Source organism: Vicugna pacos, unplaced genomic scaffold, assembly GCF_048564905.1.
Source record: "Vicugna pacos unplaced genomic scaffold, VicPac4 scaffold_105, whole genome shotgun sequence".
NCBI classification, from domain to species: Eukaryota; Metazoa; Chordata; class Mammalia; order Artiodactyla; family Camelidae; genus Vicugna; species Vicugna pacos.
Window position 1 is genome coordinate 373126 of NW_027328785.1, and position 27598 is coordinate 400723.

A 27598-nucleotide genomic window follows, 5' to 3' on the forward strand; every position below is an offset into this window, starting at 1 on the left:
TCCCTGTGGGCATTCCTAGGTCACGGTGTAAGCGAATGTTGGGGTTGGGCTCTAAGGCCAAGTATAAGCGAGTGCCTCTCTATGGGCAGTGGAGTTATTTAAACTACATACCCAAACTGGGAACACCTGTGATCTCATAAAGATTCTTGGACATTTTTCCACACCTCCAGCACAGAAACTAAGATGTGTTCAGGTATCCTGAGTGTGGGGAGTCTCCTCCAAGAGACAGCAGCGCCTGGGTTCTAATAGAATCCCTTAGCTTGTATTCCCTGAGTGTTTCCTAGGACGGGCTGTGAGGGAAAGCTGGGGTTTCGGCTTGGTGGACAAGTAGCATCGAGTGCTCCCCGATGGAATGAGAAAGTATTTAGAGGACTTCACCCCAACTGGGAACACCTGTGCCCCCATTCATATGCGTTGAGTGTGGCTCCACACATTCCCCCTCACAAGGCGGGGTTAAGATATCCTGAGGGTGGGGAAGTTTATCCAACTGACAGCACCGCCTGGGTTCTAATAGGATCCCTAATTTGTCTTCCCTGAGGAATTGCCTAAGCCAGAGTGCGGGGGAAAGTGGGGTTTAGCCTCTAGAACCAAGTACTATCGAGTGCCTCTCCATGGGATGTGGAGGTCTTTAATCAACTCTCCACAATCTCGGAATACCTGTGCCCCTTGAAAAATGCTTAGCTCTGTTTCCCCACTTCCAGCACACACACGAAGAAGTATTCTGTTATCCAGAGTGTGAGGAGGCTCCTCCAACTGAAAGCAGCACCTGGGATCTAATACAATCACTTGGCTTGACTTCCCTGAGTGTTTCCATAGGCCAGGCTGTGAGCGAAGGTGGGGTTGGACACTAAACCAAAATAATAGCGAGTGCCTCTCTATGAGCAGTGGAAGTGTTTAACTACATCCTCAACCTGGGAACACCTGTGCCCCCATAAAGATTCGTGGACTCTGTTTCCCTCCTCCAGCACACACACGACACCGGGTTCAGATGTCTTGAGTGTGGGGAGGTTCCTCCAAATAACAGCAGCGCCTGGGTTCTAACACAATACCTTAACTTGTCTTCCATGATGGCTTGCCAAAGAGGGAGTGCGGGGGAAAGTTGGGATTGGGCTCTAAACCAAGTATTAGCGAGAGCCTATCCATGGGATGTGGGTGTTTAACATACAACCCACAACCATGGAATAACTGTGCCCCCTGAAAGATGCTTTGACTCTGTTTCCCTACATCCAGCACACACACGAAGAAGTGTTGTGGTGTTCTGAGTGTGGGGAGGTTCCTCCAACTGACAGCAGCACCTGGGTTCGAGTAGAATCCCTTAGCTTGAATTCCCTAAGTGTTTTCCTAGGCCTAGCAGTGAGCGATGGTGGGGGAAGGGCTCTAAAGCCAAGTATTAGCGAGTGCATCTCTGAGGGCATTGAAGGGTTTTAAACTACTACCCCAACCTTGGAACACCTGTGCCACCATAAAGATGCGTGGACTCTGCTTCCCCACCTCCAGCACACACACGGAGACGTGCTCAGTTATCCTGATTGTGGGGAGGCTCCTCCAAATGACAGCAGCGCCTGGGTTCTAATAGTATCCATTAGCTTGTATTCCTTGAGTGTTTCCCTAGGCCGGGCTGAGAGGGAAAGCTGGGAGTTTGGCTTGGAGGCCAAGTAGCAGCAACAGCCCCCGCTGGAATGTGGAAGTATTTAGAGGACTTCTCACAAATGGGGAACAAGTGTGACCCCATTCATCTACTCGGATTGTGGCTCCACTTCTCCCCGTCACACAAGGTTGGGTTCCGGAATCCTGAGTGTGGGGAAGTACCTCCAACTGTCAGCAGCGCTTGTGTTCTACTTGAATCCCTTAACTTGCCTTCCCTGATGGTTTGCCTAGGCTGTAGTGCAGGGGAATGTGGGGTTTCGGCTCTAATGCCAAGTATTAGCCAATGCATCTACATGGGAAGTTGAGAAATTTTACCTACAACCAGCAACGTGGGAATACATGTGCCACCTGAAAGATGCCTGGAATCTGTTTCCACCCCTCCAGCACACAAACGAGGAAGTGTTCTTCTATCCTGAATGTGGGGAGTTTCCTCCAAATTACAGCAGCACCTGGGGTCTAATAGTATCCGTTAGCTTGACTTCCTTGAGTGTTTACCTAGGCAGGGCTGTGAGTGAATGTGGGGGTTGGGCTAGAAAGAAAAGGATTAGCGAGTGCCCCGCTATGGGCAGTGGAAGTGTTTAAACCAAATCCCCAACATTGGAACACCTGTGCCCCCATAAAGATGCGTGGAATGTCTTTCCCAGCTCCAGAACACACACGAAGACTTTCTGATATCCTTACTGTGGGGGGGGGGGTTCCTGAAAATGACAGCAGCTCCTGGGTTCTAATAGAATCCCTTAGCTTGTAATATGTGTGTGACCCTGGTCCGGGATGTGAGGGAAAGCTGGGGGTGGGGCTTGGTTGCCACGTAGCAGTGGGTGCCCCCTGATCGATTAAGGAAGTACTTAGAGGACTTCTCCCTAAAGGGAACACCTTTACCCCCATTCACTCTTTGGAGTGGGGCTGCACATCTCCCCCACACACAAGAATGAGTTCCAGAATCCTGAGTGCAGGGAAGTTCCTCCAACGGACAGCAATGCCTGGATTCTAATTGAATCCTTTTGCTTGTCTACCCTGATGGTATGCCTAGGTGGTAGTGCGGGAGTTGTGTGGTTTGGGCTCCAAAACCAAGTATTTGCGAGAACCTCTCTATGGTTTGTGGAGGTGTTTAAACTACATCCCTAACCTGGGAACACCTGTGCCCCCATAAATATCCGTGGAGTCTGTTTCCAGACCTCCAGCACACACACGAAACTTGCACAGATATCCTGAGTGTAGGCAGCCTCCTCCAACTGACAGCAGGGCCTGGGATCTAATAAAATCGCTAAACTTGTCTTCCCTGTTTGGTTGCCTGAAAGGGATGCGGGGGAAAGTGGGGGTTGGGCTCTAAAACCAAGTATTAGCGAGTGCTTCTCCATGAGACGTGGAGGTTATTAACCAAAAACCCACAACCTGGGACTAACTGGGCTCCTTGAGAAATGCGTAGGCTAAGTTTCCCCACTTCCAGCAAACACAGGAAGACGTTTTCTGGTGTTCTGACTCTGAGGAGATTCCTCCAACAGACAGCAGCACCTGGGTTCTAATAGAATCCCTTAGCTTGACTTCCCTAAGTGTTTTCCTAGGCCTAGCAGTGAGCGATGGTGGGGGATGGGCTCTAAAGCCAAGTATTAGCGAGTGCATCTCTGTGGGTATTGGAGGGTTTGAAACTACTTCCCCAATCTTGGAACACCTGTGCCCCCATAAAGATGCGTGGACTCTGTTTCCCCACCTCCAGCACACACACGGAGACGTGCTCAGGTATCCTGATTGTGGGGAGGCTCATCCAAATGCCAGCAGCGCCTGGGTTCTTATAGAATCCCTTAGCTTGTCTTCCCTGATGGCATTCCTAGGCTGGAGAGTGGTGGAATGTGGGGTTTGGGCTCTAAACCAAGTATTAGCGAGAGCCTATCGATGGGATGTGGGTGTTTAACCTACACCCCACAACCATGGAATAACTGTGCCCCCTGAAAGATGCTTTGACTCTGTTTCCCTACATGCAGCACACACACTAAGAAGTGTTCTGGTATTCTGAGAGTAGGGAGGTTCCACAAACTGACAGCAGCACCTGGGTTCTCATAGAATCCCTTAGCTTGACTTCCCTAAGTGTTTTCCTAGGCCTAGCAGTGAGCGATGGTGGGGGATGGGCTCTAAAGCCAAGTAATAGCCAGTGCCTCTCTATGATATGTGAAGGTGTTTAAACTACATCATCTACCTGGGAAAAACTGTGCCCCCGTAAAGATGCATGAACTCTGTTTCCCCACTTCCAACACACACACGAAGACGTGTTCAGGTATCCTGAGTTTGGGCCGGCACTTTCAAGTGACAGCACCGCCTGGGTTCTAATAGTATCCGATAGCTTGTAATCCCTGAGTGTTTCCCTAGGCCTGGCTCTGAGGGAAAGCTGGGGGTTGGGCTTTGAGGCCATATAGTAGCGAGTGCCCCCGATGGACTGAAGTAGTATTTAGAAGAATTCTCCCTAAAGGTGAACACCTGTGCCCACATCCATCTACGTGGAGTGGGAATACAGAAATCCCCCTCCCACAAGACTGGCTTCTGGAATCCTGAATTGGGAAAGATCCTCCAACTGACAGCAGTGCCAGTGTTCTAGAGAATCCTTAAGCCTCTCTTTCCTGATGGATTGTGTAAGCCGGAGTGCGGTTCAAAGTGGGATTTGAGCTCTAAATCCAAGTATTAGTGAGTGCCTTTCCATGGAAATTGGAGGTGTTTAACCAACAACCCACAGCAATGGAACACCTGTGCCCCCTGAAATACGCGTGGACTCGGTTTCTCCACCAACAGCACACACACGAAGAAGTTTTCTGGAATCCTGAGCATGGGGAAGCTACTCCAAATTACAGCAGCACCTAGGTCCTATTAGAATCCCTTAGCTTGTGTTCCCTGAGTGTTTCCTTAGGCCGGGCCATGAGGGAAAGCTGGGGGTTGGGCTTGGAGGCCAAGTAGCAGCGAGTACCCCCTGATGGACTGAGGAAGTTCTTAGAGGAATTCTCCCTAAAGGGAAACACCTGAGCACATATTCATCTGCGTGGAGTGGGGCTCCAAACTTCCCCACCACACAAGGTTGGATTCCAGAATCCTGAGGGTGTGGTAGTTCCTCCAGGTGACATCAGCGTCTTGGTTTTAATTGAAACCCTTTGTTTGTCTTCCCTGATGGTTTGCCTAGGCCAGAGTGTGGCTGAAAGTGGGACTGGGCTCTAAAACCTAGTATCAGCATGTGCCTCTCCATGGGAAGTGGAGATGTTTAACCTACAACCCACAACTTGGGAATAACTGTGCCCCTGAAAAATGCGTGTGCTTTGTTTCCCCACCTCCACACACACACCAAGTTTTCTGGTATCCTGAGTGTGGGGAGTCTCCTGCAACAGACAGTAGCAACCGGGATCTAATTGGATCCATTAGGTTGACTTCCCTGAGTATTTTCCTTGGCCGGGTTGTGAGCGAAGTTGGTGGTTGTGGTCTAAAACCAAATATTAGCGAGTTCCTGTCTTTTTGCAGTGGAGGTGTTTAAAGAATATCCCCAACCTGGGAACACCTGTGCCCCCAGAAAGATGCGTGGACACTGTTTCCCTCCTCCAGCACACACACGACATCGGGTTCAGATGTCTTAAGTGTGGGGAGGTTCTTCCAACTAACAGCAGCGCCTGGGTTCTAATACAATACCTTAACTTGTCTTCCATGATGGCTTGCCAAGGCCGGTGTGTGGGGGAAAGTTGGGATTGGGCTCTAAACCAAGTATTAGTGAGTGCCTCTCCATGGGAAATGGAGGTGTTTAACCAACAACTTCCAACAAGTGAATACCTGTGCCCCCTGAAATATGCGTGGGCTCTTTATCTCCACCAACAGCACACACACGAAGACGTGTTCAAGTATCATGATTTTGGAAGGCTCCTCCAACTGGGAGCAGGGCCTGGGTTTTAGTAGAATCCCTTAGTTTGTATTCCCTGAGTGTTTCCTTAGTCCGGGCAGCAAGGGAAAGCGGGGGGTTGGGCTTGGAAGCCAAGTAGCAGCTAGTGTCCCCCGATGGACTGATTAAGTACTTAGAGGACTTCTCCCTATCGGGGAACACCTGTGCATCCTTTCATGGGCGTGGACTTTGGCTCCACACAGCCCCACACAAGGCGCGTTTCCAGAATCCTGAGTGTGGGAAATTCCTCCAACTGACAGCAGCGCCTGTGTTTTAATAGAATCCGTTAGCTTTCCTTCCCTGATGGTTTGCCTAGACTGGAGTGTGGGGAATAGTGGACTGTGGGCTCCAAATCCAAGTAGTAGCAAGAGCCTCTCCATGGGAAGTGGAGGTGTTTAACCTAAACCCTCACCCTGGGAATACCTGTATCCCCTAAAATATACGTGGGATCTGTTTCCCTGCCTTCTTTACACACACGAAGAAATGTTCTGATGTCCTGATTTTGTTGAGGCTCCTCCAAATGACACCAGGAACAGGGATCTAATTGCATCTCTTAGGTTGATTTCCCTGTGGGCATTCCTAGGTCACGGTGTAAGCGAATGTTGGGGTTGGGCTCTAAGGCCAAGTATAAGCGAGTGCCTCTCTATGGGCAGTGGAGTTATTTAAACTACATACCCAAACTGGGAACACCTGTGATCTCATAAAGATTCTTGGACATTTTTCCACACCTCCAGCACAGAAACTAAGATGTGTTCAGGTATCCTGAGTGTGGGGAGTCTCCTCCAAGAGACAGCAGCGCCTGGGTTCTAATAGAATCCCTTAGCTTGTATTCCCTGAGTGTTTCCTAGGACGGGCTGTGAGGGAAAGCTGGGGTTTCGGCTTGGTGGACAAGTAGCATCGAGTGCTCCCCGATGGAATGAGAAAGTATTTAGAGGACTTCACCCCAACTGGGAACACCTGTGCCCCCATTCATATGCGTTGAGTGTGGCTCCACACATTCCCCCTCACAAGGCGGGGTTAAGATATCCTGAGGGTGGGGAAGTTTATCCAACTGACAGCACCGCCTGGGTTCTAATAGGATCCCTAATTTGTCTTCCCTGAGGAATTGCCTAAGCCAGAGTGCGGGGGAAAGTGGGGTTTAGCCTCTAGAACCAAGTACTATCGAGTGCCTCTCCATGGGATGTGGAGGTCTTTAATCAACTCTCCACAATCTCGGAATACCTGTGCCCCTTGAAAAATGCTTAGCTCTGTTTCCCCACTTCCAGCACACACACGAAGAAGTATTCTGTTATCCAGAGTGTGAGGAGGCTCCTCCAACTGAAAGCAGCACCTGGGATCTAATACAATCACTTGGCTTGACTTCCCTGAGTGTTTCCATAGGCCAGGCTGTGAGCGAAGGTGGGGTTGGACACTAAACCAAAATAATAGCGAGTGCCTCTCTATGAGCAGTGGAAGTGTTTAACTACATCCTCAACCTGGGAACACCTGTGCCCCCATAAAGATTCGTGGACTCTGTTTCCCTCCTCCAGCACACACACGACACCGGGTTCAGATGTCTTGAGTGTGGGGAGGTTCCTCCAAATAACAGCAGCGCCTGGGTTCTAACACAATACCTTAACTTGTCTTCCATGATGGCTTGCCAAAGAGGGAGTGCGGGGGAAAGTTGGGATTGGGCTCTAAACCAAGTATTAGCGAGAGCCTATCCATGGGATGTGGGTGTTTAACATACAACCCACAACCATGGAATAACTGTGCCCCCTGAAAGATGCTTTGACTCTGTTTCCCTACATCCAGCACACACACGAAGAAGTGTTGTGGTGTTCTGAGTGTGGGGAGGTTCCTCCAACTGACAGCAGCACCTGGGTTCGAGTAGAATCCCTTAGCTTGAATTCCCTAAGTGTTTTCCTAGGCCTAGCAGTGAGCGATGGTGGGGGAAGGGCTCTAAAGCCAAGTATTAGCGAGTGCATCTCTGAGGGCATTGAAGGGTTTTAAACTACTACCCCAACCTTGGAACACCTGTGCCACCATAAAGATGCGTGGACTCTGCTTCCCCACCTCCAGCACACACACGGAGACGTGCTCAGTTATCCTGATTGTGGGGAGGCTCCTCCAAATGACAGCAGCGCCTGGGTTCTAATAGTATCCATTAGCTTGTATTCCTTGAGTGTTTCCCTAGGCCGGGCTGAGAGGGAAAGCTGGGAGTTTGGCTTGGAGGCCAAGTAGCAGCAACAGCCCCCGCTGGAATGTGGAAGTATTTAGAGGACTTCTCACAAATGGGGAACAAGTGTGACCCCATTCATCTACTCGGATTGTGGCTCCACTTCTCCCCGTCACACAAGGTTGGGTTCCGGAATCCTGAGTGTGGGGAAGTACCTCCAACTGTCAGCAGCGCTTGTGTTCTACTTGAATCCCTTAACTTGCCTTCCCTGATGGTTTGCCTAGGCTGTAGTGCAGGGGAATGTGGGGTTTCGGCTCTAATGCCAAGTATTAGCCAATGCATCTACATGGGAAGTTGAGAAATTTTACCTACAACCAGCAACGTGGGAATACATGTGCCACCTGAAAGATGCCTGGAATCTGTTTCCACCCCTCCAGCACACAAACGAGGAAGTGTTCTTCTATCCTGAATGTGGGGAGTTTCCTCCAAATTACAGCAGCACCTGGGGTCTAATAGTATCCGTTAGCTTGACTTCCTTGAGTGTTTACCTAGGCAGGGCTGTGAGTGAATGTGGGGGTTGGGCTAGAAAGAAAAGGATTAGCGAGTGCCCCGCTATGGGCAGTGGAAGTGTTTAAACCAAATCCCCAACATTGGAACACCTGTGCCCCCATAAAGATGCGTGGAATGTCTTTCCCAGCTCCAGAACACACACGAAGACTTTCTGATATCCTTACTGTGGGGGGGGGGGTTCCTGAAAATGACAGCAGCTCCTGGGTTCTAATAGAATCCCTTAGCTTGTAATATGTGTGTGACCCTGGTCCGGGATGTGAGGGAAAGCTGGGGGTGGGGCTTGGTTGCCACGTAGCAGTGGGTGCCCCCTGATCGATTAAGGAAGTACTTAGAGGACTTCTCCCTAAAGGGAACACCTTTACCCCCATTCACTCTTTGGAGTGGGGCTGCACATCTCCCCCACACACAAGAATGAGTTCCAGAATCCTGAGTGCAGGGAAGTTCCTCCAACGGACAGCAATGCCTGGATTCTAATTGAATCCTTTTGCTTGTCTACCCTGATGGTATGCCTAGGTGGTAGTGCGGGAGTTGTGTGGTTTGGGCTCCAAAACCAAGTATTTGCGAGAACCTCTCTATGGTTTGTGGAGGTGTTTAAACTACATCCCTAACCTGGGAACACCTGTGCCCCCATAAATATCCGTGGAGTCTGTTTCCAGACCTCCAGCACACACACGAAACTTGCACAGATATCCTGAGTGTAGGCAGCCTCCTCCAACTGACAGCAGGGCCTGGGATCTAATAAAATCGCTAAACTTGTCTTCCCTGTTTGGTTGCCTGAAAGGGATGCGGGGGAAAGTGGGGGTTGGGCTCTAAAACCAAGTATTAGCGAGTGCTTCTCCATGAGACGTGGAGGTTATTAACCAAAAACCCACAACCTGGGACTAACTGGGCTCCTTGAGAAATGCGTAGGCTAAGTTTCCCCACTTCCAGCAAACACAGGAAGACGTTTTCTGGTGTTCTGACTCTGAGGAGATTCCTCCAACAGACAGCAGCACCTGGGTTCTAATAGAATCCCTTAGCTTGACTTCCCTAAGTGTTTTCCTAGGCCTAGCAGTGAGCGATGGTGGGGGATGGGCTCTAAAGCCAAGTATTAGCGAGTGCATCTCTGTGGGTATTGGAGGGTTTGAAACTACTTCCCCAATCTTGGAACACCTGTGCCCCCATAAAGATGCGTGGACTCTGTTTCCCCACCTCCAGCACACACACGGAGACGTGCTCAGGTATCCTGATTGTGGGGAGGCTCATCCAAATGCCAGCAGCGCCTGGGTTCTTATAGAATCCCTTAGCTTGTCTTCCCTGATGGCATTCCTAGGCTGGAGAGTGGTGGAATGTGGGGTTTGGGCTCTAAACCAAGTATTAGCGAGAGCCTATCGATGGGATGTGGGTGTTTAACCTACACCCCACAACCATGGAATAACTGTGCCCCCTGAAAGATGCTTTGACTCTGTTTCCCTACATGCAGCACACACACTAAGAAGTGTTCTGGTATTCTGAGAGTAGGGAGGTTCCACAAACTGACAGCAGCACCTGGGTTCTCATAGAATCCCTTAGCTTGACTTCCCTAAGTGTTTTCCTAGGCCTAGCAGTGAGCGATGGTGGGGGATGGGCTCTAAAGCCAAGTAATAGCCAGTGCCTCTCTATGATATGTGAAGGTGTTTAAACTACATCATCTACCTGGGAAAAACTGTGCCCCCGTAAAGATGCATGAACTCTGTTTCCCCACTTCCAACACACACACGAAGACGTGTTCAGGTATCCTGAGTTTGGGCCGGCACTTTCAAGTGACAGCACCGCCTGGGTTCTAATAGTATCCGATAGCTTGTAATCCCTGAGTGTTTCCCTAGGCCTGGCTCTGAGGGAAAGCTGGGGGTTGGGCTTTGAGGCCATATAGTAGCGAGTGCCCCCGATGGACTGAAGTAGTATTTAGAAGAATTCTCCCTAAAGGTGAACACCTGTGCCCACATCCATCTACGTGGAGTGGGAATACAGAAATCCCCCTCCCACAAGACTGGCTTCTGGAATCCTGAATTGGGAAAGATCCTCCAACTGACAGCAGTGCCAGTGTTCTAGAGAATCCTTAAGCCTCTCTTTCCTGATGGATTGTGTAAGCCGGAGTGCGGTTCAAAGTGGGATTTGAGCTCTAAATCCAAGTATTAGTGAGTGCCTTTCCATGGAAATTGGAGGTGTTTAACCAACAACCCACAGCAATGGAACACCTGTGCCCCCTGAAATACGCGTGGACTCGGTTTCTCCACCAACAGCACACACACGAAGAAGTTTTCTGGAATCCTGAGCATGGGGAAGCTACTCCAAATTACAGCAGCACCTAGGTTCTATTAGAATCCCTTAGCTTGTGTTCCCTGAGTGTTTCCTTAGGCCGGGCCATGAGGGAAAGCTGGGGGTTGGGCTTGGAGGCCAAGTAGCAGCGAGTACCCCCTGATGGACTGAGGAAGTTCTTAGAGGAATTCTCCCTAAAGGGAAACACCTGAGCACATATTCATCTGCGTGGAGTGGGGCTCCAAACTTCCCCACCACACAAGGTTGGATTCCAGAATCCTGAGGGTGTGGTAGTTCCTCCAGGTGACATCAGCGTCTTGGTTTTAATTGAAACCCTTTGTTTGTCTTCCCTGATGGTTTGCCTAGGCCAGAGTGTGGCTGAAAGTGGGACTGGGCTCTAAAACCTAGTATCAGCATGTGCCTCTCCATGGGAAGTGGAGATGTTTAACCTACAACCCACAACTTGGGAATAACTGTGCCCCTGAAAAATGCGTGTGCTTTGTTTCCCCACCTCCACACACACACCAAGTTTTCTGGTATCCTGAGTGTGGGGAGTCTCCTGCAACAGACAGTAGCAACCGGGATCTAATTGGATCCATTAGGTTGACTTCCCTGAGTATTTTCCTTGGCCGGGTTGTGAGCGAAGTTGGTGGTTGTGGTCTAAAACCAAATATTAGCGAGTTCCTGTCTTTTTGCAGTGGAGGTGTTTAAAGAATATCCCCAACCTGGGAACACCTGTGCCCCCAGAAAGATGCGTGGACACTGTTTCCCTCCTCCAGCACACACACGACATCGGGTTCAGATGTCTTAAGTGTGGGGAGGTTCTTCCAACTAACAGCAGCGCCTGGGTTCTAATACAATACCTTAACTTGTCTTCCATGATGGCTTGCCAAGGCCGGTGTGTGGGGGAAAGTTGGGATTGGGCTCTAAACCAAGTATTAGTGAGTGCCTCTCCATGGGAAATGGAGGTGTTTAACCAACAACTTCCAACAAGTGAATACCTGTGCCCCCTGAAATATGCGTGGGCTCTTTATCTCCACCAACAGCACACACACGAAGACGTGTTCAAGTATCATGATTTTGGAAGGCTCCTCCAACTGGGAGCAGGGCCTGGGTTTTAGTAGAATCCCTTAGTTTGTATTCCCTGAGTGTTTCCTTAGTCCGGGCAGCAAGGGAAAGCGGGGGGTTGGGCTTGGAAGCCAAGTAGCAGCTAGTGTCCCCCGATGGACTGATTAAGTACTTAGAGGACTTCTCCCTATCGGGGAACACCTGTGCATCCTTTCATGGGCGTGGACTTTGGCTCCACACAGCCCCACACAAGGCGCGTTTCCAGAATCCTGAGTGTGGGAAATTCCTCCAACTGACAGCAGCGCCTGTGTTTTAATAGAATCCGTTAGCTTTCCTTCCCTGATGGTTTGCCTAGACTGGAGTGTGGGGAATAGTGGACTGTGGGCTCCAAATCCAAGTAGTAGCAAGAGCCTCTCCATGGGAAGTGGAGGTGTTTAACCTAAACCCTCACCCTGGGAATACCTGTATCCCCTAAAATATACGTGGGATCTGTTTCCCTGCCTTCTTTACACACACGAAGAAATGTTCTGATGTCCTGATTTTGTTGAGGCTCCTCCAAATGACACCAGGAACAGGGATCTAATTGCATCTCTTAGGTTGATTTCCCTGTGGGCATTCCTAGGTCACGGTGTAAGCGAATGTTGGGGTTGGGCTCTAAGGCCAAGTATAAGCGAGTGCCTCTCTATGGGCAGTGGAGTTATTTAAACTACATACCCAAACTGGGAACACCTGTGATCTCATAAAGATTCTTGGACATTTTTCCACACCTCCAGCACAGAAACTAAGATGTGTTCAGGTATCCTGAGTGTGGGGAGTCTCCTCCAAGAGACAGCAGCGCCTGGGTTCTAATAGAATCCCTTAGCTTGTATTCCCTGAGTGTTTCCTAGGACGGGCTGTGAGGGAAAGCTGGGGTTTCGGCTTGGTGGACAAGTAGCATCGAGTGCTCCCCGATGGAATGAGAAAGTATTTAGAGGACTTCACCCCAACTGGGAACACCTGTGCCCCCATTCATATGCGTTGAGTGTGGCTCCACACATTCCCCCTCACAAGGCGGGGTTAAGATATCCTGAGGGTGGGGAAGTTTATCCAACTGACAGCACCGCCTGGGTTCTAATAGGATCCCTAATTTGTCTTCCCTGAGGAATTGCCTAAGCCAGAGTGCGGGGGAAAGTGGGGTTTAGCCTCTAGAACCAAGTACTATCGAGTGCCTCTCCATGGGATGTGGAGGTCTTTAATCAACTCTCCACAATCTCGGAATACCTGTGCCCCTTGAAAAATGCTTAGCTCTGTTTCCCCACTTCCAGCACACACACGAAGAAGTATTCTGTTATCCAGAGTGTGAGGAGGCTCCTCCAACTGAAAGCAGCACCTGGGATCTAATACAATCACTTGGCTTGACTTCCCTGAGTGTTTCCATAGGCCAGGCTGTGAGCGAAGGTGGGGTTGGACACTAAACCAAAATAATAGCGAGTGCCTCTCTATGAGCAGTGGAAGTGTTTAACTACATCCTCAACCTGGGAACACCTGTGCCCCCATAAAGATTCGTGGACTCTGTTTCCCTCCTCCAGCACACACACGACACCGGGTTCAGATGTCTTGAGTGTGGGGAGGTTCCTCCAAATAACAGCAGCGCCTGGGTTCTAACACAATACCTTAACTTGTCTTCCATGATGGCTTGCCAAAGAGGGAGTGCGGGGGAAAGTTGGGATTGGGCTCTAAACCAAGTATTAGCGAGAGCCTATCCATGGGATGTGGGTGTTTAACATACAACCCACAACCATGGAATAACTGTGCCCCCTGAAAGATGCTTTGACTCTGTTTCCCTACATCCAGCACACACACGAAGAAGTGTTGTGGTGTTCTGAGTGTGGGGAGGTTCCTCCAACTGACAGCAGCACCTGGGTTCGAGTAGAATCCCTTAGCTTGAATTCCCTAAGTGTTTTCCTAGGCCTAGCAGTGAGCGATGGTGGGGGAAGGGCTCTAAAGCCAAGTATTAGCGAGTGCATCTCTGAGGGCATTGAAGGGTTTTAAACTACTACCCCAACCTTGGAACACCTGTGCCACCATAAAGATGCGTGGACTCTGCTTCCCCACCTCCAGCACACACACGGAGACGTGCTCAGTTATCCTGATTGTGGGGAGGCTCCTCCAAATGACAGCAGCGCCTGGGTTCTAATAGTATCCATTAGCTTGTATTCCTTGAGTGTTTCCCTAGGCCGGGCTGAGAGGGAAAGCTGGGAGTTTGGCTTGGAGGCCAAGTAGCAGCAACAGCCCCCGCTGGAATGTGGAAGTATTTAGAGGACTTCTCACAAATGGGGAACAAGTGTGACCCCATTCATCTACTCGGATTGTGGCTCCACTTCTCCCCGTCACACAAGGTTGGGTTCCGGAATCCTGAGTGTGGGGAAGTACCTCCAACTGTCAGCAGCGCTTGTGTTCTACTTGAATCCCTTAACTTGCCTTCCCTGATGGTTTGCCTAGGCTGTAGTGCAGGGGAATGTGGGGTTTCGGCTCTAATGCCAAGTATTAGCCAATGCATCTACATGGGAAGTTGAGAAATTTTACCTACAACCAGCAACGTGGGAATACATGTGCCACCTGAAAGATGCCTGGAATCTGTTTCCACCCCTCCAGCACACAAACGAGGAAGTGTTCTTCTATCCTGAATGTGGGGAGTTTCCTCCAAATTACAGCAGCACCTGGGGTCTAATAGTATCCGTTAGCTTGACTTCCTTGAGTGTTTACCTAGGCAGGGCTGTGAGTGAATGTGGGGGTTGGGCTAGAAAGAAAAGGATTAGCGAGTGCCCCGCTATGGGCAGTGGAAGTGTTTAAACCAAATCCCCAACATTGGAACACCTGTGCCCCCATAAAGATGCGTGGAATGTCTTTCCCAGCTCCAGAACACACACGAAGACTTTCTGATATCCTTACTGTGGGGGGGGGGGTTCCTGAAAATGACAGCAGCTCCTGGGTTCTAATAGAATCCCTTAGCTTGTAATATGTGTGTGACCCTGGTCCGGGATGTGAGGGAAAGCTGGGGGTGGGGCTTGGTTGCCACGTAGCAGTGGGTGCCCCCTGATCGATTAAGGAAGTACTTAGAGGACTTCTCCCTAAAGGGAACACCTTTACCCCCATTCACTCTTTGGAGTGGGGCTGCACATCTCCCCCACACACAAGAATGAGTTCCAGAATCCTGAGTGCAGGGAAGTTCCTCCAACGGACAGCAATGCCTGGATTCTAATTGAATCCTTTTGCTTGTCTACCCTGATGGTATGCCTAGGTGGTAGTGCGGGAGTTGTGTGGTTTGGGCTCCAAAACCAAGTATTTGCGAGAACCTCTCTATGGTTTGTGGAGGTGTTTAAACTACATCCCTAACCTGGGAACACCTGTGCCCCCATAAATATCCGTGGAGTCTGTTTCCAGACCTCCAGCACACACACGAAACTTGCACAGATATCCTGAGTGTAGGCAGCCTCCTCCAACTGACAGCAGGGCCTGGGATCTAATAAAATCGCTAAACTTGTCTTCCCTGTTTGGTTGCCTGAAAGGGATGCGGGGGAAAGTGGGGGTTGGGCTCTAAAACCAAGTATTAGCGAGTGCTTCTCCATGAGACGTGGAGGTTATTAACCAAAAACCCACAACCTGGGACTAACTGGGCTCCTTGAGAAATGCGTAGGCTAAGTTTCCCCACTTCCAGCAAACACAGGAAGACGTTTTCTGGTGTTCTGACTCTGAGGAGATTCCTCCAACAGACAGCAGCACCTGGGTTCTAATAGAATCCCTTAGCTTGACTTCCCTAAGTGTTTTCCTAGGCCTAGCAGTGAGCGATGGTGGGGGATGGGCTCTAAAGCCAAGTATTAGCGAGTGCATCTCTGTGGGTATTGGAGGGTTTGAAACTACTTCCCCAATCTTGGAACACCTGTGCCCCCATAAAGATGCGTGGACTCTGTTTCCCCACCTCCAGCACACACACGGAGACGTGCTCAGGTATCCTGATTGTGGGGAGGCTCATCCAAATGCCAGCAGCGCCTGGGTTCTTATAGAATCCCTTAGCTTGTCTTCCCTGATGGCATTCCTAGGCTGGAGAGTGGTGGAATGTGGGGTTTGGGCTCTAAACCAAGTATTAGCGAGAGCCTATCGATGGGATGTGGGTGTTTAACCTACACCCCACAACCATGGAATAACTGTGCCCCCTGAAAGATGCTTTGACTCTGTTTCCCTACATGCAGCACACACACTAAGAAGTGTTCTGGTATTCTGAGAGTAGGGAGGTTCCACAAACTGACAGCAGCACCTGGGTTCTCATAGAATCCCTTAGCTTGACTTCCCTAAGTGTTTTCCTAGGCCTAGCAGTGAGCGATGGTGGGGGATGGGCTCTAAAGCCAAGTAATAGCCAGTGCCTCTCTATGATATGTGAAGGTGTTTAAACTACATCATCTACCTGGGAAAAACTGTGCCCCCGTAAAGATGCATGAACTCTGTTTCCCCACTTCCAACACACACACGAAGACGTGTTCAGGTATCCTGAGTTTGGGCCGGCACTTTCAAGTGACAGCACCGCCTGGGTTCTAATAGTATCCGATAGCTTGTAATCCCTGAGTGTTTCCCTAGGCCTGGCTCTGAGGGAAAGCTGGGGGTTGGGCTTTGAGGCCATATAGTAGCGAGTGCCCCCGATGGACTGAAGTAGTATTTAGAAGAATTCTCCCTAAAGGTGAACACCTGTGCCCACATCCATCTACGTGGAGTGGGAATACAGAAATCCCCCTCCCACAAGACTGGCTTCTGGAATCCTGAATTGGGAAAGATCCTCCAACTGACAGCAGTGCCAGTGTTCTAGAGAATCCTTAAGCCTCTCTTTCCTGATGGATTGTGTAAGCCGGAGTGCGGTTCAAAGTGGGATTTGAGCTCTAAATCCAAGTATTAGTGAGTGCCTTTCCATGGAAATTGGAGGTGTTTAACCAACAACCCACAGCAATGGAACACCTGTGCCCCCTGAAATACGCGTGGACTCGGTTTCTCCACCAACAGCACACACACGAAGAAGTTTTCTGGAATCCTGAGCATGGGGAGGCTACTCCAAATTACAGCAGCACCTAGGTCCTATTAGAATCCCTTAGCTTGTGTTCCCTGAGTGTTTCCTTAGGCCGGGCCATGAGGGAAAGCTGGGGGTTGGGCTTGGAGGCCAAGTAGCAGCGAGTACCCCCTGATGGACTGAGGAAGTTCTTAGAGGAATTCTCCCTAAAGGGAAACACCTGAGCACATATTCATCTGCGTGGAGTGGGGCTCCAAACTTCCCCACCACACAAGGTTGGATTCCAGAATCCTGAGGGTGTGGTAGTTCCTCCAGGTGACATCAGCGTCTTGGTTTTAATTGAAACCCTTTGTTTGTCTTCCCTGATGGTTTGCCTAGGCCAGAGTGTGGCTGAAAGTGGGACTGGGCTCTAAAACCTAGTATCAGCATGTGCCTCTCCATGGGAAGTGGAGATGTTTAACCTACAACCCACAACTTGGGAATAACTGTGCCCCTGAAAAATGCGTGTGCTTTGTTTCCCCACCTCCACACACACACCAAGTTTTCTGGTATCCTGAGTGTGGGGAGTCTCCTGCAACAGACAGTAGCAACCGGGATCTAATTGGATCCATTAGGTTGACTTCCCTGAGTATTTTCCTTGGCCGGGTTGTGAGCGAAGTTGGTGGTTGTGGTCTAAAACCAAGTATTAGCGAGTTCCTATCTTTTTGCAGTGGAGGTGTTTAAAGAATATCCCCAACCTGGGAACACCTGTGCCCCCAGAAAGATGCGTGGACACTGTTTCCCTCCTCCAGCACACACACGACATCGGGTTCAGATGTCTTAAGTGTGGGGAGGTTCTTCCAACTAACAGCAGCGCCTGGGTTCTAATACAATACCTTAACTTGTCTTCCATGATGGCTTGCCAAGGCCGGTGTGTGGGGGAAAGTTGGGATTGGGCTCTAAACCAAGTATTAGTGAGTGCCTCTCCATGGGAAATGGAGGTGTTTAACCAACAACTTCCAACAAGTGAATACCTGTGCCCCCTGAAATATGCGTGGGCTCTTTATCTCCACCAACAGCACACACACGAAGACGTGTTCAAGTATCATGATTTTGGAAGGCTCCTCCAACTGGGAGCAGGGCCTGGGTTTTAGTAGAATCCCTTAGTTTGTATTCCCTGAGTGTTTCCTTAGTCCGGGCAGCAAGGGAAAGCGGGGGGTTGGGCTTGGAAGCCAAGTAGCAGCTAGTGTCCCCCGATGGACTGATTAAGTACTTAGAGGACTTCTCCCTATCGGGGAACACCTGTGCATCCTTTCATGGGCGTGGACTTTGGCTCCACACAGCCCCACACAAGGCGCGTTTCCAGAATCCTGAGTGTGGGAAATTCCTCCAACTGACAGCAGCGCCTGTGTTTTAATAGAATCCGTTAGCTTTCCTTCCCTGATGGTTTGCCTAGACTGGAGTGTGGGGAATAGTGGACTGTGGGCTCCAAATCCAAGTAGTAGCAAGAGCCTCTCCATGGGAAGTGGAGGTGTTTAACCTAAACCCTCACCCTGGGAATACCTGTATCCCCTAAAATATACGTGGGATCTGTTTCCCTGCCTTCTTTACACACACGAAGAAATGTTCTGATGTCCTGATTTTGTTGAGGCTCCTCCAAATGACACCAGGAACAGGGATCTAATTGCATCTCTTAGGTTGATTTCCCTGTGGGCATTCCTAGGTCACGGTGTAAGCGAATGTTGGGGTTGGGCTCTAAGGCCAAGTATAAGCGAGTGCCTCTCTATGGGCAGTGGAGTTATTTAAACTACATACCCAAACTGGGAACACCTGTGATCTCATAAAGATTCTTGGACATTTTTCCACACCTCCAGCACAGAAACTAAGATGTGTTCAGGTATCCTGAGTGTGGGGAGTCTCCTCCAAGAGACAGCAGCGCCTGGGTTCTAATAGAATCCCTTAGCTTGTATTCCCTGAGTGTTTCCTAGGACGGGCTGTGAGGGAAAGCTGGGGTTTCGGCTTGGTGGACAAGTAGCATCGAGTGCTCCCCGATGGAATGAGAAAGTATTTAGAGGACTTCACCCCAACTGGGAACACCTGTGCCCCCATTCATATGCGTTGAGTGTGGCTCCACACATTCCCCCTCACAAGGCGGGGTTAAGATATCCTGAGGGTGGGGAAGTTTATCCAACTGACAGCACCGCCTGGGTTCTAATAGGATCCCTAATTTGTCTTCCCTGAGGAATTGCCTAAGCCAGAGTGCGGGGGAAAGTGGGGTTTAGCCTCTAGAACCAAGTACTATCGAGTGCCTCTCCATGGGATGTGGAGGTCTTTAATCAACTCTCCACAATCTCGGAATACCTGTGCCCCTTGAAAAATGCTTAGCTCTGTTTCCCCACTTCCAGCACACACACGAAGAAGTATTCTGTTATCCAGAGTGTGAGGAGGCTCCTCCAACTGAAAGCAGCACCTGGGATCTAATACAATCACTTGGCTTGACTTCCCTGAGTGTTTCCATAGGCCAGGCTGTGAGCGAAGGTGGGGTTGGACACTAAACCAAAATAATAGCGAGTGCCTCTCTATGAGCAGTGGAAGTGTTTAACTACATCCTCAACCTGGGAACACCTGTGCCCCCATAAAGATTCGTGGACTCTGTTTCCCTCCTCCAGCACACACACGACACCGGGTTCAGATGTCTTGAGTGTGGGGAGGTTCCTCCAAATAACAGCAGCGCCTGGGTTCTAACACAATACCTTAACTTGTCTTCCATGATGGCTTGCCAAAGAGGGAGTGCGGGGGAAAGTTGGGATTGGGCTCTAAACCAAGTATTAGCGAGAGCCTATCCATGGGATGTGGGTGTTTAACATACAACCCACAACCATGGAATAACTGTGCCCCCTGAAAGATGCTTTGACTCTGTTTCCCTACATCCAGCACACACACGAAGAAGTGTTGTGGTGTTCTGAGTGTGGGGAGGTTCCTCCAACTGACAGCAGCACCTGGGTTCGAGTAGAATCCCTTAGCTTGAATTCCCTAAGTGTTTTCCTAGGCCTAGCAGTGAGCGATGGTGGGGGAAGGGCTCTAAAGCCAAGTATTAGCGAGTGCATCTCTGAGGGCATTGAAGGGTTTTAAACTACTACCCCAACCTTGGAACACCTGTGCCACCATAAAGATGCGTGGACTCTGTTTCCCCACCTCCAGCACACACACGGAGACGTGCTCAGTTATCCTGATTGTGGGGAGGCTCCTCCAAATGACAGCAGCGCCTGGGTTCTAATAGTATCCATTAGCTTGTATTCCTTGAGTGTTTCCCTAGGCCGGGCTGAGAGGGAAAGCTGGGAGTTTGGCTTGGAGGCCAAGTAGCAGCAACAGCCCCCGCTGGAATGTGGAAGTATTTAGAGGACTTCTCACAAATGGGGAACAAGTGTGACCCCATTCATCTACTCGGATTGTGGCTCCACTTCTCCCCGTCACACAAGGTTGGGTTCCGGAATCCTGAGTGTGGGGAAGTACCTCCAACTGTCAGCAGCGCTTGTGTTCTACTTGAATCCCTTAACTTGCCTTCCCTGATGGTTTGCCTAGGCTGTAGTGCAGGGGAATGTGGGGTTTCGGCTCTAATGCCAAGTATTAGCCAATGCATCTACATGGGAAGTTGAGAAATTTTACCTACAACCAGCAACGTGGGAATACATGTGCCACCTGAAAGATGCCTGGAATCTGTTTCCACCCCTCCAGCACACAAACGAGGAAGTGTTCTTCTATCCTGAATGTGGGGAGTTTCCTCCAAATTACAGCAGCACCTGGGGTCTAATAGTATCCGTTAGCTTGACTTCCTTGAGTGTTTACCTAGGCAGGGCTGTGAGTGAATGTGGGGGTTGGGCTAGAAAGAAAAGGATTAGCGAGTGCCCCGCTATGGGCAGTGGAAGTGTTTAAACCAAATCCCCAACATTGGAACACCTGTGCCCCCATAAAGATGCGTGGAATGTCTTTCCCAGCTCCAGAACACACACGAAGACTTTCTGATATCCTTACTGTGGGGGGGGGGGGTTCCTGAAAATGACAGCAGCTCCTGGGTTCTAATAGAATCCCTTAGCTTGTAATATGTGTGTGACCCTGGTCCAGGATGTGAGGGAAATCTGGGGGTGGGGCTTGGTTGCCACGTAGCTGTGGGTGCCCCCTGATCGATTAAGGAAGTACTTAGAGGACTTCTCCCTAAAGGGAACAGCTTTACACCCATTCACTCTTTGGAGTGGGGCTGCACATCTCCCCCACACACAAGAATGAGTTCCAGAATCCTGAGTGCAGGGAAGTTCCTCCAACTGACAGCAATGCCTGGATTCTAATTGAATCCTTTTGCTTGTCTTCCCTGATGGTATGCCTAGGTGGTAGTGCGGGATTTGTGTGGTTTGGGCTCCAAAACCAAGTATTTGCGAGTACCTCTCTATGGTTTGTGGAGGTGTTTAAACTACATCCTTAACCTGGGAACACCTGTGCCCCCATAAATATCCGTGGAGTCTGTTTCCAGACCTCCAGCACACACACGAAACTTGCACAGATATCCTGAGTGTAGGCAGCCTCCTCCAACTGACAGCAGGGCCTGGGATCTAATAAAATCGCTAAACTTGTTTTCCGTGTTTGGTTGCCTGAAAGGGATGCGGGGGAAAGTGGGGGTTGGGCTCTAAAACCAAGTATTAGCGAGTGCTTCTCCATGAGACGTGGAGGATATTAACCAAAAACCCACAACCTGGGACTAACCGGGCTCCTTGAAAAATGCGTGTGCTAAGTTTCCCCACTTCCAGCAAACACAGGAAGACGTTTTCTGGTGTTCTGACTGTGAGGAGATTCCTCTAACAGACAGCAGCACCTGGGTTCTAATAGAATCCCTTAGCTTGACTTCCCTAAGTGTTTTCCTAGGCCTAGCAGTGAGCGATGGTGGGGGATGGGCTCTAAAGCCAAGTAATAGCCAGTGCCTCTCTATGATATGTGAAGGTGTTTAAACTACATCATCTACCTGGGAAAACTGTGCCCCCGTAAAGATGCATGAACTCTGTTTCCCCACTTCCAACACACACACGAAGACGTGTTCAGGTATCCTGAGTTTGGGCCGGCACTTTCAAGTGACAGCACCGCCTGGGTTTTAATAGTATCCGATAGTTTGTAATCCCTGAGTGTTTCCCTAGGCCTGGCTCTGAGGGAAAGCTGGGGGTTGGGCTTTGAGGCCATATAGTAGCGAGTGCCCCCGATGGACTGAAGTAGTATTTAGAAGAATTCTCCCTAAAGGTGAACACCTGTGCCCACATCCATCTACGTGGAGTGGGAATACAGAAATCCCCCTCCCACAAGACTGGCTTCTGGAATCCTGAATTGGGAAAGATCCTCCAACTGACAGCAGTGCCAGTGTTCTAGAGAATCCTTAAGCCTCTCTTTCCTGATGGATTGTGTAAGCCGGAGTGCGGTTCAAAGTGGGATTTGAGCTCTAAATCCAAGTATTTGTGAGTGCTTTTCCATGGAAATTGGAGGTGTTTAACCAACAACCCACAGCAATGGAACACCTGTGCCCCCTGAAATACGTGTGGACTCGGTTTCTCCACCAACAGCACACACACGAAGAAGTTTTCTGGAATCCTGAGCATGGGGAGGCTACTCGAAATTACAGCAGCACCTAGGTTCTATTAGAATCCCTTAGCTTGTGTTCCCTGAGTGTTTCCTTAGGCCGGGCCATGAGGGAAAGCTGGGGGTTGGGCTTGGAGGCCAAGTAGCAGCGAGTACCCCCTGATGGACTGAGGAATTTCTTAGAGGAATACTCCCTAAATGGAAACACCTGAGCACATATTCATCTGCGTGGAGTGGGGCTCCAAACTTCCCCACCACACAAGGTTGGATTCCAGAATCCTGAGGGTGTGGTAGTTCCTCCAAGTGACATCAGCGTCTTGGTTTTAATTGAAACTCTTTGTTTGTCTTCCCTGATGTTTTGCCTAGGCCAGAGTGTGGCTGAAATTGGGATTGGGCTCTAAAACCTAGTATCAGCATGTGCCTCTCCATGGGAAGTGGAGATGTTTATCATACAACCCACAACTTGGGAATAACTGTGCCCCCTGAAAAATGCGTGTGCTTTGTTTCCCCACCTCCACACACACACCAAGTTTTCTGGTATCCTGAGTGTGGGGAGTCTCCTGCAACAGACAGTAGCAACCGGGATCTAATTGGATCCATTAGGTTGACTCCCCTGAGTATTTTCCTTGGCCGGGTTGTGAGCGAAGTTGGTGGTTGTGGTCTAAAACCAAGTATTAGCGAGTTCCTATCTTTTTGCAGTGGAGGTGTTTAAATAATATCCCCAACCTGGGAACACCTGTGCCCCCAGAAAGATGCGTGGACACTGTTTCCCTCCTCCAGCACACACACGACATTGGGTTCAGATGTCTTAAGTGTGGGGAGGTTCTTCCAACTAACAGCAGCGCCTGGGTTCTAATACAATACCTTAACTTGTCTTCCATGATGGCTTTCCAAACAGGGAGTGCGGGGGATAGTTGGGATTGGGCTCTAAACCAAGCATTAGCGAGAGCCTATCCATGGGATGTGGGTGTTGATCCTACACCCACAACCATGGAATAATTGTGCCCCCTGAAAGATGCTATGTCTATGTTTCCCTACATCCAGCACACACACGAAGAAGTGTTCTTGTGTTCTGAGTGTTTGGAGGTTCCTCCAACTGACAGCAGAACCTGGGTTCTAATAGAATCCCTTAGCTTGTCTTCCCTAAGTGTTTTCCTAGGCCTAGCACTGAGCCATGCTGGGGGATGGGCTCTAAAGCCAAGTATTAGCGAGTACAACTCAGTGGGCTGTGGAGGGTTTGAAACTGCTTCCCCAACCTTGGAACACCTGTGTACCCATAAAGTTGCATTGGCTCTGTTTCCCCACCTCCAGCACTCACACGGAGACGTGCTCAGGTATCCTGATTGTGGGGAGGCTCCTCCAAATGCCAGCAGCGCCTGGGTTCTAATACTATCCATTAGCTTGTATTCCTTGAGTGTTTCCCTAGGCAGGGCTGTGAGCGAATGTGGGGGTTGGGCTCTAAAGCCAAGTAATAGAGAGTGCCTCTCTATGGGCAGTGGAGGTTATTAAGGTACATTCCCTCACTGGGAACACCTGTGCCCCCATAAACTTGCGTGGACTATGTATCCCCAACAGCAGCACACACACAAAGACTTGTTCAGGTATCCTGAGTGTGGGGAGCCTCCTCCAACTGACAGCAGCGCTTTGGTTCTAATAGAATCCCTTAGCTTGTCTTCCATGATGGCATGCCTAGGCTGGAGAGTGGGTGAAAGTGGGAGTTGGGCTTGAAGTCCAAGTAGCAATGAGTCCCCCCCCGATTTACTGAGAAAGGTCTTAGAGGATTTCACCATAAATTGGAACACCTGTGCCCCCATTCATCTGTGAGTACAGGGTCTCCACACCTCCCACTCACACAAACCTGGGATCCGGAATCCTGAGTGTGTGGAAGTTCCTCCAACTGACAGTAGCGCCTGTGTTCTAATAGAATAACTCAGCTTGTATTCCCTAAGTGTTTCCCTAGGCCGGGCTGCGAGCGCAACATGGGGGTAGGGCTTGGAGGCCAAGTAGCAGGTTATGCCAACCGATTGACTGAGTATGTACTTAGCGAACACCCCTACGAGGGAACACCCGTGTCACCATTCATCTGCGTGGATTGGGGCTGCACACCTCCCCCACACACAAGAGTTTCTCCGGATTCCTGAGTGTTGGGAAGTTCCTCCAAATGACAGCAGCACCTCGGTTCAATACAATACCTTAGATTGTCTTCCCTGATGTCTTGCCCGGCCCGGAGTGTGGGGGAAATTGGAGGTTGGGCTCTAAAACGGAGTATTAGCGAGTGCCTATCCATGGGATGTGGAGGTGTTTTAACTACATCCTCCAAACTAGGAATACCTGTGCCCCAAGGAAATGTGTGGACTCTGTTTCCACACCTGCAGCACACGTGCGAAGAATTGTTCTGGTTTCCTGAGTGTGGGGAGGATCCTCCAGCTACCAGCATCACCAGGGATCTAATAGAATTCCTAAGCTTGACTTTCTAGGGATTTGTCCTAGGTTGGGCTTTGAGAGAAGGTGGGGGTAGGGCTCTTAAGCCAAGTAATAGCCAGTGCATTTCAATTGGCAGTGAAGGTGTTTAAACTACATCATCTTCCTGGGAAAAACTGTGCCCCCATAAAGATGCATGGACTCTGTTTCCCCACTTCCAACACACACACGAAGACGTGTTCAGGTATCCTGAGTGTGGGCCGGCACTTTCAAGTGACAGCAGCGCCTGGGCTCTAATAGAATCCCTTAGCATGTAATCCCTGATTGTTTCACTAGGCCTTGCTCTGAGGGAAAGCTGGGGATTGGGCTTTGCGGCCAAATATTAGCGAGTGCCCCACGATGGATTTAGGAAGTATTTAGATGAATTCTCCCTAAAGGGGAACACCTGTGCCCACATCCAACTACGTGGAGTGGAGATACACAAATCCCCTCCCCACAAGCCTGGCTTCAGGAATCCTGAGAGTGGGAAAGTTCATCCAACTGTCAGCAGTGCCAGTGTTCTAGTAGAATCCTTAAACTTCTCTTCCTTGATGGATTGCATAAGCCGGAGTGCGGTTCAAAGTGGGATTTGGAATCTAAATCCAAGTATTAGTGAGTGCCTCTCCATGGGAAGTGGAGTTGTTTAAACAACAACCCCCAAAAAGGTATTACCTGCGACCCCTGAAATATGCGTGGACTCTGTTTCTCCACCAACAGCACATACACGAAGAAGTTTTCTGGAATCCTGAGCATGGGGAGGCTACTCCAACTGACAGCTGCACCTGGGTTCTATTAGAATCCCTTAGCGTGTGTTCCCTGAGTGTTTCTTTAGGCCGGGCCATGACGGAAAGCTGGGGCATGGGCTATGGAGGCCAAATAGCAGCAAGTAAACCACAATGGACTGAGGAATTTCTTAGAGGAATTCTCCCGAAAGGGAAACACGTGAGCAAACATTCATCTGCTTGGACTGGGGCTCCACACCTCCTCACCATTCAAGATTGGGTTCCAGAATCCTAAGGGTGAGGTAGTCCCTCCAAGTGACATCAGGGTCTTGGTTTTAATAGAATCAATTTGCTTGTCTTAACTGATTGTTTGCCTAGGCCAGAGTGTGATTGAAAGTGGGATTTGGGCTCTAAAACCTCGTATCACCGTGTGTTTCTCCATGTGATGTGGAGAGGTTTAACCTACAACCCACAACCTGGGAATTACTGTGCCCCCTGACAAATACGTGTTATTTGTTTCCCCAACTCCAGCACGCAAACGTGGTTTTCTGGTATCCTGAGTGTTGGGAGGCTCCTGCACCTGACAGTAGTACCTGGGATCTAATTGGATCCATTAGGTTGACTTCCCTGATTATTTTCCTTGGCCGGGTTTTGAGCGAAGAAGGGGGTTCTGCTCTAAAACCAAGTATTAGCGAATTCTTATATTTTGGCAGTGGAGGTGTTTAAAGTATATCCCCAACGTTGGAACACCTGTGCCCCCATAAATATACGTGGACACTTTTTCCCCCCTTCAGCACACACACGACATCGGGTTAGTTGTCTTGAGTGTGGGGAGTTTCCTCCAACTAACAGCTGCCCCTTGGTCCTAATACAATTCTTTAACTTGTATTCCATGATGTTTTGCCAAGGCCGGTGTGCGGGGGAACGTTGGGATTGGGCTCTAAACCAAGTATTAGCGAGAGCCAATCCATGGCATGTGGGTGATTAACCTACATCCCACAACCATAGTATAACTGTGCCCCCAGAAAATGCTTTGACTCTGTTTCCCTACATCCAGCACACAGACGAAGAATTGTTCTGGTGTTCTTAGTGTGGGGAGGTTACTCCCACTGACAGCAGCACCTGGGATCTAATAGAATCCCTTAGCTTTACTATGCTAAGTGTTTTCTAGGCCTAGGATTGAGCGATTTTGGGGGATTGGCTCTTAAGCCAAGTATTAGGGAGTGCATCTCTGTGAGCAGTGGCGGGTTTGAAACTACTTCCCCAAACTTGGAACACGTGTGCCCCCATAAAGATGCGTGGACTCTGTTTCCCCACCTTCAGCACACACACGGAGACGTGCTCAGGTATCCTGATTGTGGGGAGGCTCCTCCAAATGCCAGCAGCGCCTGGGATCTAATAGGATCCCTTAGTTTGTCTTCCCTGAGTGTTTTCCAAGAATGGGCTTTTAGCGAAGGTGGGGGTAAGGCTCTAAATCCAAGTAAAAGCGAGTGCCTCTCTATGGGCAGTGGAGTTGTTTAAAGTACATTCCCTCCCTGGGAACACCTGTGCCCCCATAAACTTCCGTGGACTATGTATCCCCAACTCCAGCACACACACAAAGACTTGTTCAAGTTTCCTGAGTGTGGGGAATCTCCTCCAACTGACAGCAGCGCCTGGGTTCTAATACAATCCCTTAGCTTGTCTTCCCTGATGGCATGCCTAGGCTGGAGAGTGGGGGAAAGTGGGGGTTGGTCTTGAAGTCCAAGTAGCAACGAGTGCCCCCTGATTTACTGAGGAAGTAATTAGAGGATTTCACCCGAAAGCGGAACACCTGTGCCCCATTCATCTGCGAGGACTGGGTCTACACAAGTCCCACACACACAAAGCTGAGATCCAGAATCCTGTGTCTGTTGAAGTTTCTCCAACTGACAGCAGCTCCTGTGTTCTAATAGTATAACTCAGCTTGTATTCCTTAAGTGTTTCCCTAGGGGGGGCTGGAAGCAATATATGGGGGTTGGGCTTGGAGGCCAAGTAGTAGCGAGTGCCCCCTGATGGACTGAGGAAGTATTTAGATGAATTCTCCCTAAAGGGGAACACCTATGCCCACATCCAACTACGTGGAGTGGGGATACACAAATCCAATCCCCACAAGCCTGGCTTCAGGAATCCTGAGAGTGGGAAAGTTCCTC